The sequence below is a fragment of the Macaca mulatta genome, chromosome 7 (genome assembly GCF_049350105.2).
Source record: "Macaca mulatta isolate MMU2019108-1 chromosome 7, T2T-MMU8v2.0, whole genome shotgun sequence".
Taxonomy (NCBI): Eukaryota; Metazoa; Chordata; class Mammalia; order Primates; family Cercopithecidae; genus Macaca; species Macaca mulatta.
Window position 1 is genome coordinate 132309737 of NC_133412.1, and position 16302 is coordinate 132326038.

The window sequence follows — 16302 nt, forward strand, 5'->3', positions numbered from 1 at the left end:
CATATTAAAAGACACTTCGTATTCACTGAATAATGAAAAATGCCACGGAAAAAATTATGTATTTACAACCTGCCTAAAGTCAGAATTCTGCTACACACCTTTTGCTTACCTTTAAACAAACATTTAGTTGTGTTAAGAGCAGGGCAATTCTTGAACGGCACGATGTTGTTTGGTTTAATGTCTTTATAAAAATATTTGAAAAGAAAGATATGGAAAATGAAGGGAGAGTGTTGTGGATTTAAAAACATGTGTATACACAGATACACAATTTATTCAAACTTTAGACAAGACGTTTTCTTCCTGGGAGTGGAGAGTCACCAGGGCGGGAAGTCCGCTGCAGGGATGAACAAAAGCATGGCTGCGCGATAGTATTATCTTTGCAGCAGCAGCAGCAGCAGCAGCGCCCTGACGGAGGGTTGCGGTGACTGTCTAGTCTATCACACCGCATTTCTGGTAGTGACAACCTCCGTTATTCTGTCAGCTCAGCCTACTAAGTGGTTCCCTGCGTTCTGACTGGTCACCTTGTCTCCGTTAAACGGGGAGGAGAAAAGATAAAGGTGAATTGAGCCAAGTGGGATACAAGGAGATTCCTCCGCTTTGGGACCGGCGTCGCCCCATCCTCTGGGAAGTGTTGAGCGGGGAGAATTCAAGGACCGTACTTAACCCAGAAAACACTAAGTCCTCTGAATTAGCTGCTACGCCTGGGGAAGGCAGAAAAGTCTTAATCGTCCCTTCCCAGCAGGGACCAAGAAAGACCAGTTAGAGCGAGCCTGGCCGGATCACGCGAGCCCCGGACCCCTCCGATCCTTCAGAGCCCGCGCCGGGCAGACTAGAGGTCAAATCAACAGGCTCGACCGCAGGGCAGCCCTCCCACTCTCCCGTGCGGTCCGCAGCTCGGATTCGGAACGACCACCGCTAACACTGCAAGGCTGTAAGGCTGGGAGGGGGCGGGTCCTGAAGGGGGAGGGAAAAGGGGCGGGGCAGAAGAGCCGAGGAGTATGTCGGGAGGTGTAGCTCCACGAGTCCCAACAGCAAAGCTGTCCCAGCCCCGCTAATAGATTGGGACTACTACTCCCAGGAGTCTGCGCGCCCTACCGGAGCGTCCATGCGCAGTGGGAGCCACTTTGTAGCCTATCAGGCGAGGAGAGGGTGATGTCACCTGTGAGTTAGTAACCTACGAGCGGCTGTGAAGGAAACTGTTTAACCGGATCCCATTGTACCCAGAGTGCAGAGCCGCCTTTCCAGCATGCAGGGGCTGCTCAGGTAAGGGGGACGCGCCTCCTTGCCCGCCGCACTCATTCATTAAGTGGCACCACTCAGTGGTGCGGGGGTGGGCGTGCTTCCGTGGGCCGGGCACGGAGTTCGCGGCGCGCTCTCCCGCTGCCTTCCCGGAGCTCCCGGGCCAGTAGGTAAATATTAAACCCGTCCTTCAGGTTGGGTCTGGGTGGGAACGGGACCGAGACAGCTCTCGGCTGCCTAGCTGGGGGTGGGAAAATGGCTGCAGCGCAACGCAAACCGAGGCAGCAGGGAGGAAGACGCCCGCAAGGACGGGGGTCCCTCCCTTCTTTCTTTCTAAGGCGCCCGGCTGGCCGGGGAGCCGGCGTGGTAACACTCGCTGCCTTGCTGCAGGCTCCCCGGGGCTGGGGCCGCGGGTACTGCAGCGGCGTCCGGGAGCTCCCGGCCCGGCGGCTCCGAGAGGGAGAACCCCGAGGCAGGCTTGGTGGACACGGCGGTGGCGACAGGGAAGGAGGGACTTGTGTACTCGTTCGCGTCCGAGCAGAGCCCCCAGTACCCCTGGCACCCTCACTTCCAGTCCCATTCGAAAGGGACGGAGCGCCTGTAATTCAGACTAAGTTGGACCTAAATGTTTCAAAACAGAGAGAAGGGCGATCGGGCTTTGCGGAGGGAGAGCGGGGTGTTGGCGGCCGGGGAAGCTGCGCCGCCTGCGAACCCGGTTGTGAGGCACCGCAGAGGACTCCTGCCGCCCGTCCCTCTCGAGAGGGCACATCTCAGTCTCCACGGTGCCTTGGCATAGAGCACCTGGGCTGGGGCGAAGCGCCTGCCCTGAAGCCCTGGGCCAGGAGGTGGTGGCGCGGGGGTGGGGGTGTCGGATAATCTAATGATTAGGCTCGCTGTGGAGCAGAAGGGCTGGATAATCGGGTTTACCCAGCTGGTGCTGAAAGCCAACTGCTTGTGATCGGCTTGCCCTCTGACTGGAGATGTGCACGAGGCCCAGAGCTCTCAGTCCTCTGGATGTTCTTTCCCTTTCCCTAGTACCTTCATTTGTTCGTTTACTCATTCATCAAACCCTGCTAAGGTCTCAAGTTGTTCACGGCCTGGCTTTGCGGAGCTACTTCTCTCCCCATAATATATTTAGTGATGCCTGAACTCCATTTCCCTCTCCTTCATCTCCACTTTCTGGAGGGCATCAAGAGCAAATGCCACCCGTGACCGTTTTTGCTCTCGTAGAGCTGGTAGTTTCTTGAGATTCGAGCAGGACCTAGTGAATTGAAGCGGAGTTGCCTGCAAGATGAATCCCGTTGCCATGGCGACTCCTGCCTTCGGAATCTTAGCTGCTGCCACTGCTGTTTCGATTCGATGTGGCTCTGCGGGCAGCTGGGAGGGAGTGGCTAGTGGGTGTGGTCAAACGCTTGCCCTGGCCCAGCTGCTCTCTCTTCCTCGCCCCTTTCACAGCCTCGGACTCTCTCCTTTCTCTCCTAAATAGCTTGCACTCAGTTCTAGACCCCTTTCCCTTCCCCGTGCCACACCTCAGCACACCACCTCCCTCCCTGAAACTAATTGTTTGGCGCCTTTTTCCTGAGGCAAACTCTGAAAATTATAATTTGAAAAATCTCTTCCTTTCGGGCTAGCCGCATCATTTCCCCAATAAGGTAGTTTATGGTGTTGGAGGCAGCTTTGTCATGAAAGGCGCCCTTCCCTGTTCTGCATAAAGAGAGTTCCCTGGTCACCAGTAAAGGCTCTCAATTTGCTCTAGGTGCAGCTGATTGGAAGTGATTAGGGACAATTAATAACGGTTGGAAGTCACCGCAGTCCCTTATGGTTCTCATAAAATCTAAAGCCAGGCTAGAGGGTGCAGGTCCTTGAGGGCGAAGCATGCAGGGCCATAACCAGGAGCCTTGGGGTCCTACTCTGGCTCTGTCAGTCACTAGCTACTCCATGCTGGGGTTAACCCTTGACCTCCGGACCTCAGCCTTCTCTTTGGTAATGTGGGGAAAGGCTATAGAGGGTTTCCTAACGTTCATTCTAGGTGCAATAGCCTATGATTCTAAGATAGACTTGGTCATTGTCCTTTTTCTTCCCCCTTTCTCCCCCTCAAAGTTATCTGAAGTTAAGGGTTTAAACCTAGCTTCTGATACTGTGCCATCGGGTTATATGGGCAAGGCAACTAAGTGACTATTTGTAATACTGTTTATACTACTACTACTATTATTCCAGTATCTGGACCCTTCTAATTATACTTTAGTATTATAAATAATTGTTTAGGTTTTGCCTTTTTATAGATTCCTAATGAATGCAGTTATTTCTAATTGCATTAAGTGTAATTGACTTATACAAGTATTTTGTTTCCCCTCTGCTTGCATTTTATACCAATGTGCATTATCACAGATGTTGCAATTCCAGGGGAAGGTGTGTATATGAGAGTGTCTATGCATGTGTATCTGTAGTCAGGTAAATGCTTGGGATTGCTGTGTGCTTGGTGGTTGACACTATCTTAAGTAGGTAGCTACATCTCATCCCCATGAGGAAACAGGATCAGAAGTTGTCACTTTTTTTCCCCTGGAACTTATCATTAAATGAAAATTTCCTTCATTCTTCTGCTTGTCTACCCTACTAGATTATAAGCTCCTTGAGGGTAGGGTCTTTGTTTTGTCCTTTTCTATCTCCCCAGCATGTTTAGAGCAGTTCGTTGATTTGTAGGTCTTTAATAAATATTTGTTAAGTGAATATTAACTAGCAGAACTATGATTGGAGATCCAAGGTGTGTATTATTTCCACTGATAGTTCTGTCATCTGTGGTAATATTCCCCTTAGCTTTCTATCAAGCAGTTTCATTTCATCATAAACCAAAACTTGTCGGCATAAAAGGCTTTCTGTGGATTTGAAATAGACATATTTCCTAATTATTTGCTTTTAGAATACATTCACTCACATAGACTGTTTCTTTCTAGTTACAATTTCTTATTACCCTTTAACTAGGCATTTCTAGATTTCTCTCAGTTGCACTATCCTTGGCCCAGATAATCTTCCCAGGAGGTGTATGACACGTGATTAGGGAGAGGCACCAAGAGAAAGATACCTAGAAGCTTTTGCCAGGCCACCAGTGTCTCCCAGCTCTTCTGACAGACAATAGTCCTCTCACCTGAGGTGAAGCCGTTCTGTAAACAGGATCAGTTGTTTCAGGCTGGTTGATGTGAAAGAAATGCCAAAGAACATTTGCCTAATATTTGTAACATGTTATCATCCAGTAGTCGGATTCTGTGGGTTTTCAGGAGCATAAATTAGTAAATTAGTGAGGAGGTGTGATAATGAAGAGGGTGTGGTTGGTCACATCTTTGGGTGGTGCTTACAGGAGCACCATGAGTACGTGCTAAGGAATTTGAATCCTGGTTTTCTTGTTTTGTGGACATGTTCTGCGTGTTAAGGGGTGTGTGTGTGTGTGTGTGTGTGTGTGTGGTTTTGAGCTACTTTGTTTAAAAGGCTGCTTTTAGTGTTGGCACTATGGTCCTTAAAACAAATAAGGTGTTTACAAACAAAACAGTTCTGATTGAAAGTGTTTCATTTTGTAAATATTTGGGAGATGGCATAAAGAGAAGCTTGAGGTCTTCTGTGAAAACACTTTAAAGTTGCAGCTGTTGGACCAGAGGAAACATGCTTTTCCAACAAAGCTTGGTACCCTTGAGTGCCTTAGGTGTTTGGTTCAGGAAATAATCACAGAGCTTGTAACTGCTGTGGGGCCCTGCCTGGCTTCAAGCCTTGCTCTGGTATTTCCAGTGTTAAGTCTATCCTTATATTGCCCGAAACAAAGCAAGGTGTCCAACGTGGGTTAGCAAACTTGTTTTCTCCCTAGAGGGGACACCAGTCAAAATGAAAGTTCTATATTCTGTTGTGATTTTTTTCTCTTTGGATGAGGAATATGGTGACTTATTTTGGTATTACAATTTCTAACTTGGTGATAGAGGTAATTTTCTAAATGAATACCTATCTTAAATATGCACAGCATCTGTTGTAGTGGTTTCAAGACCTCAAAGTTTAGAGGAAATTGATTGCACAGGTACTACTTAAGAAATTGGTACTGAGAGCATTTTCTGTATTTCTGTATGTGGCTTGGAGGTAATGTCTGGTTGACAGATCAGGCTAGGGTGGATGATACCCCTCTTGAAGATGCATTCACTTAGCAAGTGTACTGTCTTTTATGTAGATTGTATTATTTAGAGTGGCTGAGGCTGCTGATAGAGACAAGCGTTGAAGCGTGGATCTGAATCATACCCCCTTTCTCTGAGCTGTCACCTTGTTTGTAGCCCCACTGAAACAGGGACAGACGAGCATGAGATTGAAATTGATTTTAGTGACCTGTATTTCACTCCAGCAGATTTTTTTTTTTTCAGAGATAAAAGGTTACCTTTTAATTTTTTAGTATCCTTTCCACTGTTCCAGGAGCAGGGGGAGAACAGAGCATTCCAGGGAGAGTTTGCATTCATAGTCCACAAGTTTGCATACATAGAACATGTGTCTAAAAATGAACTGAATGTGAAGTCCTAGAAGTACAGCAACAAGTGTACAGAGCCTTCCCCATCACTCCCAATTAATCTGGGGTTGCCAAATACACCTTCAGCTTTGGGGAGCTTGTTTTCCTCATTGATGTTTAAGCGTTCCTGGTTTTTACTCTGTGACTTTCTGCAGTAATGGCTGTCCACGTCTGCAGTGTGCATCCCTCTGAGTGTCTGGATTCTCTTGTGCTTTCATATCTAGCTCAGGTGCCACAGCTTCCAGGAAGCTTTCCCTGCCCTTCCTCCTTAAAGCACTTAGCCTGACCACACAACACTTACAGCTAATTTGATACTGATATTGTATGTGAGGTGCCTACCTCATGCCAAGCCCTTTCTAATACTTTCCATGGGCTATGTTATTGACTTCACAAAATTATACAAGATAGATACTTTTATTGCCATGTTCTAGATGAGGAAACTGAGGCACAGAGAAGTTAAAGAACTTGCCCAGCTTAGGCCACACAGCCTGTAAGTGGCAGACCAGGTTAGGGACCCAAGCAGTCTAGTTCTTTATACATCCTGATGTTGTCTGGTTTCTGACTTTCTGGCATGTTATTCTCTTCTCTGCAACTGGAGTTTGGGGAATCACAGCTTCCTTTGAGTCTCTTAATTCTCAGACAGTGCTGGGTCAGTAAGTCCTGGGTTAATTGAGAGTACAATGACTTCTTCATGTGATGGGTTCTTACAGCCTGATTTTCTGGAACAGAAAATGTGTGAGATTAAAAATGTTGCTTTTGAGTATTTAAATGATAAAACTTTTTGGAGCTTTTTTTTGCTGTGCAAACGATAGACAAATTATTTGAAAAAGGAAATGCTCTTATATTACAGCGCTAAATCTATTTGGAGCCTGTCCAGCATTAGACCCTATTTGTTAAGTGAGATAACTTTTCACTGGGTTGAATCCCTCATCTGATAAAAGATCTTCTCACTCAGAACAGGGCCACAGAAGCCTGCATTGAGAGTTAAGAGGGCCCATAATTTCTCAGCTTCCCTCTTCCCTGTAGTCTTTTAACATAAATTGTGAAAGCTCTTTTGAAAAGAAAATAATGAACACTTGAGCAGTAGTCAAACATGTAATCTAATATCGGATAGCCTTAGATATTAAAATAAACTTCTTCCCCCCCACCTCAGAAGAGATACTTTTATTTATTTTTACAGTGGAGCAAATTTGGTGCCAAATAAACAATTTCTATTCTTTTAAACCATAACCACAGTTGTGAATTAAATGGGGAAAACTAGGGAAGCAAGTTCAATTTCCAATGCAGTTGGTGTGATTTCCTGACTTACAATAGATCTTTTCCTTTTGGCTTAAAACTAGATATTGTGCCACTTAGACAATATTTAATGAAGACAATTGACTAAAACACAAGGAAATAATAGGAAAGCTATGCCTTAACAGCATATTGCCAGGAAGGGAAACATGAAAACAAAAGCCTTGTTAGCCATTAGGCTACACAATCATAAAATTTTTTGAACAGACATTGATTTCAGAAGATTTTTTTTTCTTAATCATTCATCTTGTTATACTTTTTTTTTCTTTGAGGCAGAGTCTTGCTCTGTCGCCCAGGCTGGAGTGCAGTGGCACGATCTCGGCTCACTGCAAGCTCTGCCTCCAGGGTTCACGCCATTCACCTGCCTCAGCCTTCCGAGTAGTTGGGACTACAGGCATCCGCCACCATGCCTGGCTAATTTTTTGTATTTTTAGTAGAGACCTCGTGATCCACCTGCCTCAGCCTCCTAAAGTGCTGGGATTATAGGCGTGAGCCACTGCGCCTGGCTTCATCTTGTTATACTTTTAAAGTATGTCATTCACCTTTAGTAATAACCTGGGTTTATTCTGTTCTATAAATTACGCCAGGATTGGGGTTTTAAGGCTACCTGTATTTATGCTGGCACACAATTAAGGTCACCTATTAAACTGGTCTTTGTCATTTTTATGTCTAAAAAAATACCTGCAGTGTGATTGGAAAATGTTGCCCATCTGATAGACTTCCTGAATTTAGGGAGTAGATAGCCCAGATCCTAGCTTTGGGCATTGTTGGGGTAATACAGATGCCCATCTTTTATTTTCTGAGCTGGGGTCTTATATTCTGGCTTGTTGGCTAAGCTCAGTTTGTTAGTGACATACAAACCAGGTCAAGGGCATGGGTTAGCTTTGCCTTGTTTTGGAGCCACAAACTGTACCTGTAATTCTAGTCAGATTTTTTGTTTCTTTTTTTTTTTTTTTTTTTTTTGAGACCGAGTCTCGCTCTGTCGCCCAGGCTGGAGTGCAGTGGCGCGATCTCGGCTCACTGCAAGCTCCGCCTCCCAGGTTCACGCCATTCTCCTGCCTCAGCCTCCCGAGTAGCTGGGACTACAGGCGCCCACAACCGCGCCCGGCTAATTTTTTGTATTTTTAGTAGAGACGGGGTTTCACCGTGGTCTCTATCTCCTGACCTTGTGATCCGCCCGCCTCGGCCTCCCAAAGTGCTGGGATTACAGGCGTGAGCCACCGCGCCCGGCGGTTTTTTTTTTTTTTTTTTTTTTAATGAATCATGCTTTTGGGGACTAGAGTGTACATTGTGGACATATCAGTGCACAGCTATCACTGTGAAGGGCAAAAAAAGGTGCCATGTTTTAAAGCGAACTGGTAGGGAAATGCTGTAAGTGAGAGGCAAGACTGCCAGCAGCTTGCTAAGGAACCGTATGCTTCTGACAGTTGTCCTCCTGTGAAGATTAGGTCAGGACTAGGGGCAGCTTCCTAAAAATTTGCCAAAGCCAATAGCCTTGATCTTTTTCCTTTCTTGGCAGAATGACAGATGCCATCAATGTGTGTTTGGTGCTACTTCTGGGCTTACTCTTCGATAAAGTTTTGGATTTTTGTGCCCAAGAAGAAGAGTGGAGGATGGTGGTCAACATTATTCACCAGATGAGATAGATTGTTCATATGTGCCTAAGCTTAAATTTGTTATTAGTTTCATAGAGATTTGGTAAAACCAAACAGTGAAATGTTTAGACACAAGTTAGAACCCGCAGTTCTGTAACAAGAGGTTTAGATCAGAGACCCTTCTAAATCCCCAGAATTTATTACAAAATTAATTGTAAGAAATTGGCTGGGCATGGTGGCTCACGCCTGTAATCCCAGCACTTTGGGAGGCCAAGGTGGGTGGATCACGAGGTCAGGAGATCGAGACCATTCTGGCTAACACGGTGAAACCCCATCTCTACTAAAATTACAAAAAATTAGTCGGGCATGGTGGTGGGCGCCTGTAGTCCCAGCTACTCGAGAGGCTGAGGCAGGAGAATGGTGTGAGCCTGGGAAGCAGAGCTTGCAGTTAGCCGAGATCGCTCCACTGCACTCCAGACTGGGTGACAGAGGGAGATTCTGTCTTAAAAAACAAAAACAAAAACAAACAAACAAAAAAACTAATTGTAAGAAATTAAAGGAAATGAAACAGACAACTTAAACTATTGGAAGAATATTGCTGCATTCTCTATTCTTGAAAGTTGGTGAAATTGTGAATATGGAGAATGTCATACATTTCTGTTCAAGGCAACCCATTTGGAGTTATTTTTTCAAATGCAGCTATAGTTAACCCATTATTAGTGGCTGCTATTTGATTTAGGCTGATGGTGGAAAAGAAAGAACAATGCCATTTCTGTTTGGTTTCCCCATCCTGTTTGTGTGGCAATCATTTCTGCGTTAGAGGTACTTTGCTCAGCACTGTCAGTAATGTGAACTAAGAGTCGGAGGACATGCGATAAATAAATGCTGGAATTGAAGCCAGGGGCTGAGACTGACTGCACCATGTTCTCAGAAGTTTAAATGAACAGGCCTGCTATTATATTTTTCGTATTTTAAAAATCAAGAATAGAGATTGAACTGGAAATACTCTATGACCCATTTAGGGCTTGAGATTCTGTGAGTAGGTGACACTTCCAACTATAGAAGTTCTAGGAACTGTGGCAGGAAACTGCCTTGCCTATGATATTTTCTGCTAAGGGCTGGTTAAAATTTTTTTAAAAATGTATATAGTTTTACATTTAACCCAATTTCTTTTCAGGCTGTGACTGAAGTTACGTTTCTTTCATACCTTTCCTTTTCCTTCTCTACTCCCTGCATTGCAGCTTGACAGTTCTGCGCTTGTGGCTTCTCTGTGGGCAGGGTGAGATGGCTGTTTCCAGTCTGCCAAGTGCCGTATCTTGGGAGCCCCATCACTGACCTTACAGAAAAGCATGTCTTCCCCCCTTAACCCTCTAACTTAGAATGAGAGCTGTGAGGCAGCTGGGAGAGGAAGGCTTAGATTGTAATTCTCTCAAGCTCAGATTGTTTTTCTGACGAACAAGTTGAGGGAAGTAGGTAGAGGGGAGGACAGAGAGAGTTACTGGGTTTCACCTCTCTTATCATTTGTTTCCTGCTGGATGGCCTTTGTTTATGCTGTCTCTTCAGGCCAGGAATTCCTCCAACAGAAAGTATGCGTACACTCGGGGACATTCATATCGGGGCTTCCTTCTTCTTGCATTTCCATTTGCTGATTGCCTGTCTTATTTTTTTAAGGCGTAGTCTTGCACTGTTGCCCAGACAGTGGCGCAATCTCGGCTCACGGCAACCGCCTCCTGGGTTCAAATTATTTTCCTGCCTCAGCCTCCCGAGTAGCTGGGATTACAGGCACCTGCCACCATGCCCAGCTAATTTTTCTATTTTTGGTAGAGATGGGGGTTTCACCATGTTGATCAGGCTGGTCTCGAACTCCTGACCTCGTGATCCGCCTGCCTCGGCTTCCCAAAGTGCTAGGATTACAGGCGTGAGCCACCGTGCCTGGCACCATTTGCTGATTTGCCTTTCTTCTCTACAGCCTGATCTGAAAGGAGGGGTGGAGATACTTAACCTGCTTTTAATGCTTCTGTTAGGGGATAAAGAGATTTTAAAACAGTGATCTGGGACAAACGTGGATGACTTTTCTAATGAGGAAAGAGGATAATGCTGAGTAAATGTAGATTTAATTTACATGTAACTTCTGTTTGGTACAGAGTTTAATCACACATGTTTGACACCTTGAATGAAATCTCTTCACCTGTCTCTTGGTGCTTTGCAATTGCACAGAGGGAAAAGACACACTGTTTGATTTTTAGGTTCAGTGTGGGTAATCGTGGCAATTCCTTTAAACTCTCTGGGCCTCTCTTTTCTCATTCACAGTGTATTCACATAGAATAAGCTATTTTCTGGATAAAAATTCTAAATTTTTGGAAAGACAGTATCCTCTTAAAATAATGACCTCACTTATGTGGCATTGTGTAATTGTCAAAGTAATATCCATTGAGTTTCCCTAAAATGGAGATCAGTGAGGGAGAACTCCGATTTTTCGCCTCCAGTTTTCAACCTTGGCCGCCCCTGCCTTGGCACAGTGTCCTGAGATCCTGTTCTTGGCTGGAGCTAATCCTGCATGATCTGATCCCCAGTCTCTTCTCAACTGCACAGCTCAGGAGTTCTGTAGGATATAAGGGATGAAACTCAACAGGGTCTTTTGGTGATCATACAGTTCTGTTTAAATTGATCATCACTTTATTTTTTTAGTTTCTACTTAATTTTTTAAAAATTTGACATGAGGTCTTGAACTCCTGGCCTCAAGTAATCTTCCCGCTTCAGCCTTCTGAGTTGCTGGGATTACAGGCGTGTGCAACCGTGCCGGGCTGATCCTCACTTTAAACTGGAGTCTGACCACCAGGGGGTCCACAGAGTGAATGTAGCCGGCTGTCCATGTTTTGCTAGGCCAGCACAGCATTATTTTTAAAAAGGAGTGATATTTTAGTGAGCGTTTATATTCTGATTTGTCACAGACCTTACCACCCTCTAGTGCCTAATGCACAGCCACTTAGTTTATGTGATATTTATCTCCTTGGCCCTTGAAGGCATTGAGTTTGTGATTCCTATTTTCAACTAAATTAAATTGGGATAAATGTCTCTTCAAAGGTTTATCTAGCAGTGGGCTGGCAGATGCCCCATTTTTGTATTCTAACCCAGAGTTTCCCAACATGAGCACTCTTGAAACTTGAAACTGGATAATTATTTGTTGTGAGGCAGATTGTGCTGTGCACTGTAGGATGTTTAACAGCGTCCCTGGCCTCTACCCACTAGATGCCAGTAACATCCTCTCCTCCAGTTGTGACAGCCCAAAATGTCTCCAGACATTGCCAAATGTCCCCTGGGGGCAAAATCACCCCTGGTTGAGAGCTATTTGACAGAGTTTTGGATGGTCTGAAGACTTTAATCATTGAACCAAGCCTGGATATTTAGGGATAAATTGGAATTCATCTGGGAAACTGTGCCACCCTGCTGTTTTTATTTATTTGGGCAGTTGGTTAGAGCAAAGTAAAGGTCAGTGGATTAGACCCTTTAGGGTCACTTCTCCATTCTTCCATGACCACAGCCTGGGAGGCCAGCCACATTTTAAGGACGTGTCTTTGGTCACAACAGGAGACTTTGTGAGACACTGATGCTGGGTCAGGGTAAGCCCAGCAATTCTAGTAGGTAAACAGCTTTGAAGCCCATGGCCTGTGTTGGTAGGTCAGTAATGCTATCTGTGGGTAAGGAGGAAGAGGCTTTGGGGAAAGGGAAGGCCAACTCTGTCATTATTGTCAAACACCAAAATGCTTTAGAAAAAAAACTTTAAGCTTTAAAAATGACAGCTTATCTCAAGTCAGCAGTGTGGGAAGGGTTCTGAAGAGGTGATGTTCCATTCTTTTTCCTCCCCCAAACAAGAATGTTTTTTAAACTTGACTAAAACCTGGGCTTTGGCAACACTGAAACTTGCCTTGCCTTTCAGAAAAAAACCTTGATAAGATTTTCAGGATGCAAAACGAAAATGTTATAAGGTTTTAAAAACCAACCCAAGTTCCCTTCTTGAGCAACTAATGCAAAGATAATGCCTAAGGAAGCATATATTTTCATATAAAATGTAAAACAACGTTCCTTCGCAGTTGGATAGGTGGGACTTCTGAGGATATCCAAGCCTCTTCTGCTCTGTCTGGTCTTGTAGTTCTCCGCCCTGGATACACATCAGAATGTTCGCAGTTAATTTTAAAAAAGAGATGTTTGGGAATGTAGCTGAGCTTGGTGGTACACATCTGTAGTCTCAGCTACTCGGGAGGCTGAGGCAAGAATCACTTGAACCCAGGAGGCGGAGGTTGCAGTGAGCCAAGATGGTATCACTGCACTCCAGCCTGGACGACAGTGCCAGATTCTGTCTCAAAAAAAAAAAAAAAAATCATGTCCATTTAGGTGTGACTATTTAAAAAGCATTTTTTAGAATTTTGAATTTGTGAAAAGGAAAGGTCTTTTACCTGTCATATAGTGTGCACTACCTGATACACTGAACCTAATGCTTCTAATAATGTTGAAGCTCTATTATATTTTGGCAGGTTTAACTGAAAAACCTCTAAATCTGTAGATGAATCAATTTACATTTTAATCTACTGTGTAAAAGGAGGAAATAAACTACCCATTCATAAATAGTCAATACCATCAGCATCCTTGAGATAAAAATTGAGTGGGAGAGTAGTAGTAAATGCTCTTCTTAGCCTTCCTTCTAGAGAAGGATCTAAAATAATCTAGAAGGGATCTAGGTTCTTTCACAGCTACCTCTGTGAGCTTCCTGTGAGACCCTCCTCTGGCTTCATAGAAGTGGGCAGGTCTGTTTCAAGTTTCCCTCCTTTGTCTGTTCCATGTTGCCAGCACTACATCTCATGGAGGACCTTATCTTTGGCCCAGAGTTATAATGACCCAAGCGGGTGGGAGATCAAATAAAATGGCTTTAAAAAAGAATTTCAGATCCAGGCTTCTAGCAAGCATAGCAGAAGCAAGGAAAATGGCTGATTTTTAGGGGAAAATATACTTGGCAATTTATGGACTATCCCATAAACCATAAAAGCAACACCTTAAAACATCATTCATTTGTTAACTGGCTACTTAAAAAATGTTTTCAGTGTTGAGCATATACATTTCAGAATGCTGTATGTTCTTAGAAAAATCCCCAACTTTTTCCTTTGTAGTACAGAAGTCTTGTTTTACTTGACTAAAGCTCAGATCATCCTCTGTCTTCAGCTTCTGAAGTAAACATTACCTGTGCAATAGGTGACGAGTTTCCCCAATGAAATGCTCTTTGCTTTCCCTGGCAGGTGCTTTCTTGTTTTGCTTATTTGGAGCATGTTCATTTTTTTTTTTTTCAAAGGAATGTTTATAGCACCAGTTATGGAAGTTCTACAATCCCAAATCAGTTTTTAAGATATTTGTTATGCCTAGGGTCAAATCTTCTACCTCCTGTTCTTTTCTTTCCTAAATGTTGATTTTGAGTCTTGAATGCCCAAGGTTTTCTGCTACTAGGGAAATGTGTTTATGATCCCATCAACACCAAATGAGTACCCAAACATTTGGCAATTTAATTTTTAATAGTGTTTCACAGAGGATCATGAATCCAAATTTGAGAAACCTTGAGCTACATAATCCCTGTTAAATACAATATTTCTTATCCAACACAGTTAGTTTTATAGGCAAGAGTTCATACTTGAATGCTCCTAAACTTGAATCTCCTAAAACCCACCAAAGTGTACAGTGTATATGGATGAATTTCATGGTACACAAACTATATCTCAAAATAAAGCTATTATTGAAAAACATTTAAAAGAATCAGACTAAGTAGAATCTTAGTTTTTTAGGCCTTAGGGATAATATTACTTTCCCATTTGTTATCTTCATGTACATCTCATTTTTTCCTGTAAATAAACAGAGTATGAAATGCACAAAGGATAGTTGTGGCAATTCCGTAATATTTATGGACCACTTGAGATATGGGAATCTTTGTTATAAAGAAATTTTTGTTATAGTGGAATCTGGTCCATGTTTTTCTCATACATCCTAATCATGAGCTAGGGTATTAGAGGATAAAAAGCTTTGTTATACTTTATATCTGCTGTGATGACAAGCTAAGATTTTGGTGATGCCTTTGGCTTGGTCACAATGTGCTTTAAATGTGTTCATTTGATTATTTTGCAACATGTTTCTGCTGTAGAAGTCTTCATATTGTAAAAAGCATTCAAGTATGAACTCTTGCCTATAAAACTAACTGTTGGATAAGAAATATTTTATTTAACAGGGATTATGAAGCTCAAGGTTTCTCAAATTTGGATTCATGATCCTCTGTGAAATACTGTATTAAAAATTAAATTGCCAAATGTTTGGGTACTCATTTGGTGTTGAAGGGATCATAAACCCATGTGCAAAGGTAGGCCTTGAGATACTGTGGTGTTATTTGGTTATAAAATGCTTATGAAGGTCTATTAGTTTTATTACTGCATAATAAATTACCACAAACTTAGTGGCTTAGTAGTCTGCATATGCTATGGCTAGATTCTCTGCCCAGGGACTTAGCAGGCAAAAATCCAGGTGTCAGCCAACACACTGTAGTCTTCAGCTGGGGCTCAGGGGCTTATTCCAAGCTCATGAATTGTTGTCAGAATTTACTTCCTGTGACCATAGGACTGAGGACCACTAGCTGTGGGCCAGGGACTGCTTTTAGCTTCTAGAGGCCACCCATATTCCCTTCCACATGGCCCACATTGGCAGTTCACAGTGTGGATGTTTGCTTTCTTCCAGGCCAGGTGGAGAACATCTCTGATTTTTTTCCGTGTAATCAGCTGGAGAAAAGACTGATATTAAAGGGCTCACCTGATTAGGGCAAGCCCACCCAGGGTAATCTACTTTTGACCATATAATGAAACATAATCATGAGAGTGGTATCTTGTCATAGTGACTGGTTCCATCCACATTTAAAGTGGGGAAGGAGATTATATGAGGGCAAGGGTAATGGGGTATCATTTAAAGTTCTGCCTGTCGTATCAGGTAACATACATTTATGCCATTATACTCTTGATGATTATTAAAATGAAAACACAAAATCTAAAAAATCATCAGAATGGGGCTGGTGCGGTGGCTCACACCTGTAATTCCAGCACTTTGGGAGGCCAAGGCAGGCGGATCACTTGAGGTCAGGAGTTCGAGACCAGCCTGGCCAATATGGTGAAACCTCTCTCTTAAAAAAAAAAATAAAAAAATAAATAAAAATAAAAATGAATGGCAACTCACAAATATACTTCACAACTCCCTCTGTCTTCCTGAAATGATCCCCTCATCAGATTTATTGCTTCCTGTTGCTACTTTTTTTGTTTTATGTGGAGTGAAAATGAAGATTTTTAAAATGTTTTATTTATTTATTTATTTACTTATTTATTTATTTATTTTTTGAGATGGAGTCTTGCTCTGTTGCCCAGGCTGGAGTGCAGTGGCACGATCTCTGCTCACTGCAAGCTCCGCCTCCCGGGTTCACGCCATTCTCCAGTCTCAGCCTCCTGAGTAACTGGGACTACAGGCGCCCGCCACCACACCCGGCTAATTTTTTTGTATTTTTACTAGAGACGGGGTTTCACCATGTTAGCCAGGATGGTCTCTATTTCCTGATCTTGTGATCCACCCGCCTCGGCC

General features: G+C 43.6%; 1 protein-coding gene across 4 annotated transcripts in view; it reads left to right on the top strand.

The window, feature by feature from the left end:
- The first annotated feature begins 1163 nt into the window (after positions 1-1163).
- Positions 1164-16302, top strand: part of DAAM1 (dishevelled associated activator of morphogenesis 1) — a 180540-nt gene continuing 165401 nt past the window's right edge. For 2 of the 4 annotated variants that reach the window (XM_015143761.3, XM_077937888.1), the window contains exon 1: positions 1164-1409. The gene's annotated coding sequence lies outside the window, so the exon portion shown is untranslated. 4 annotated transcript variants of the gene reach the window in all.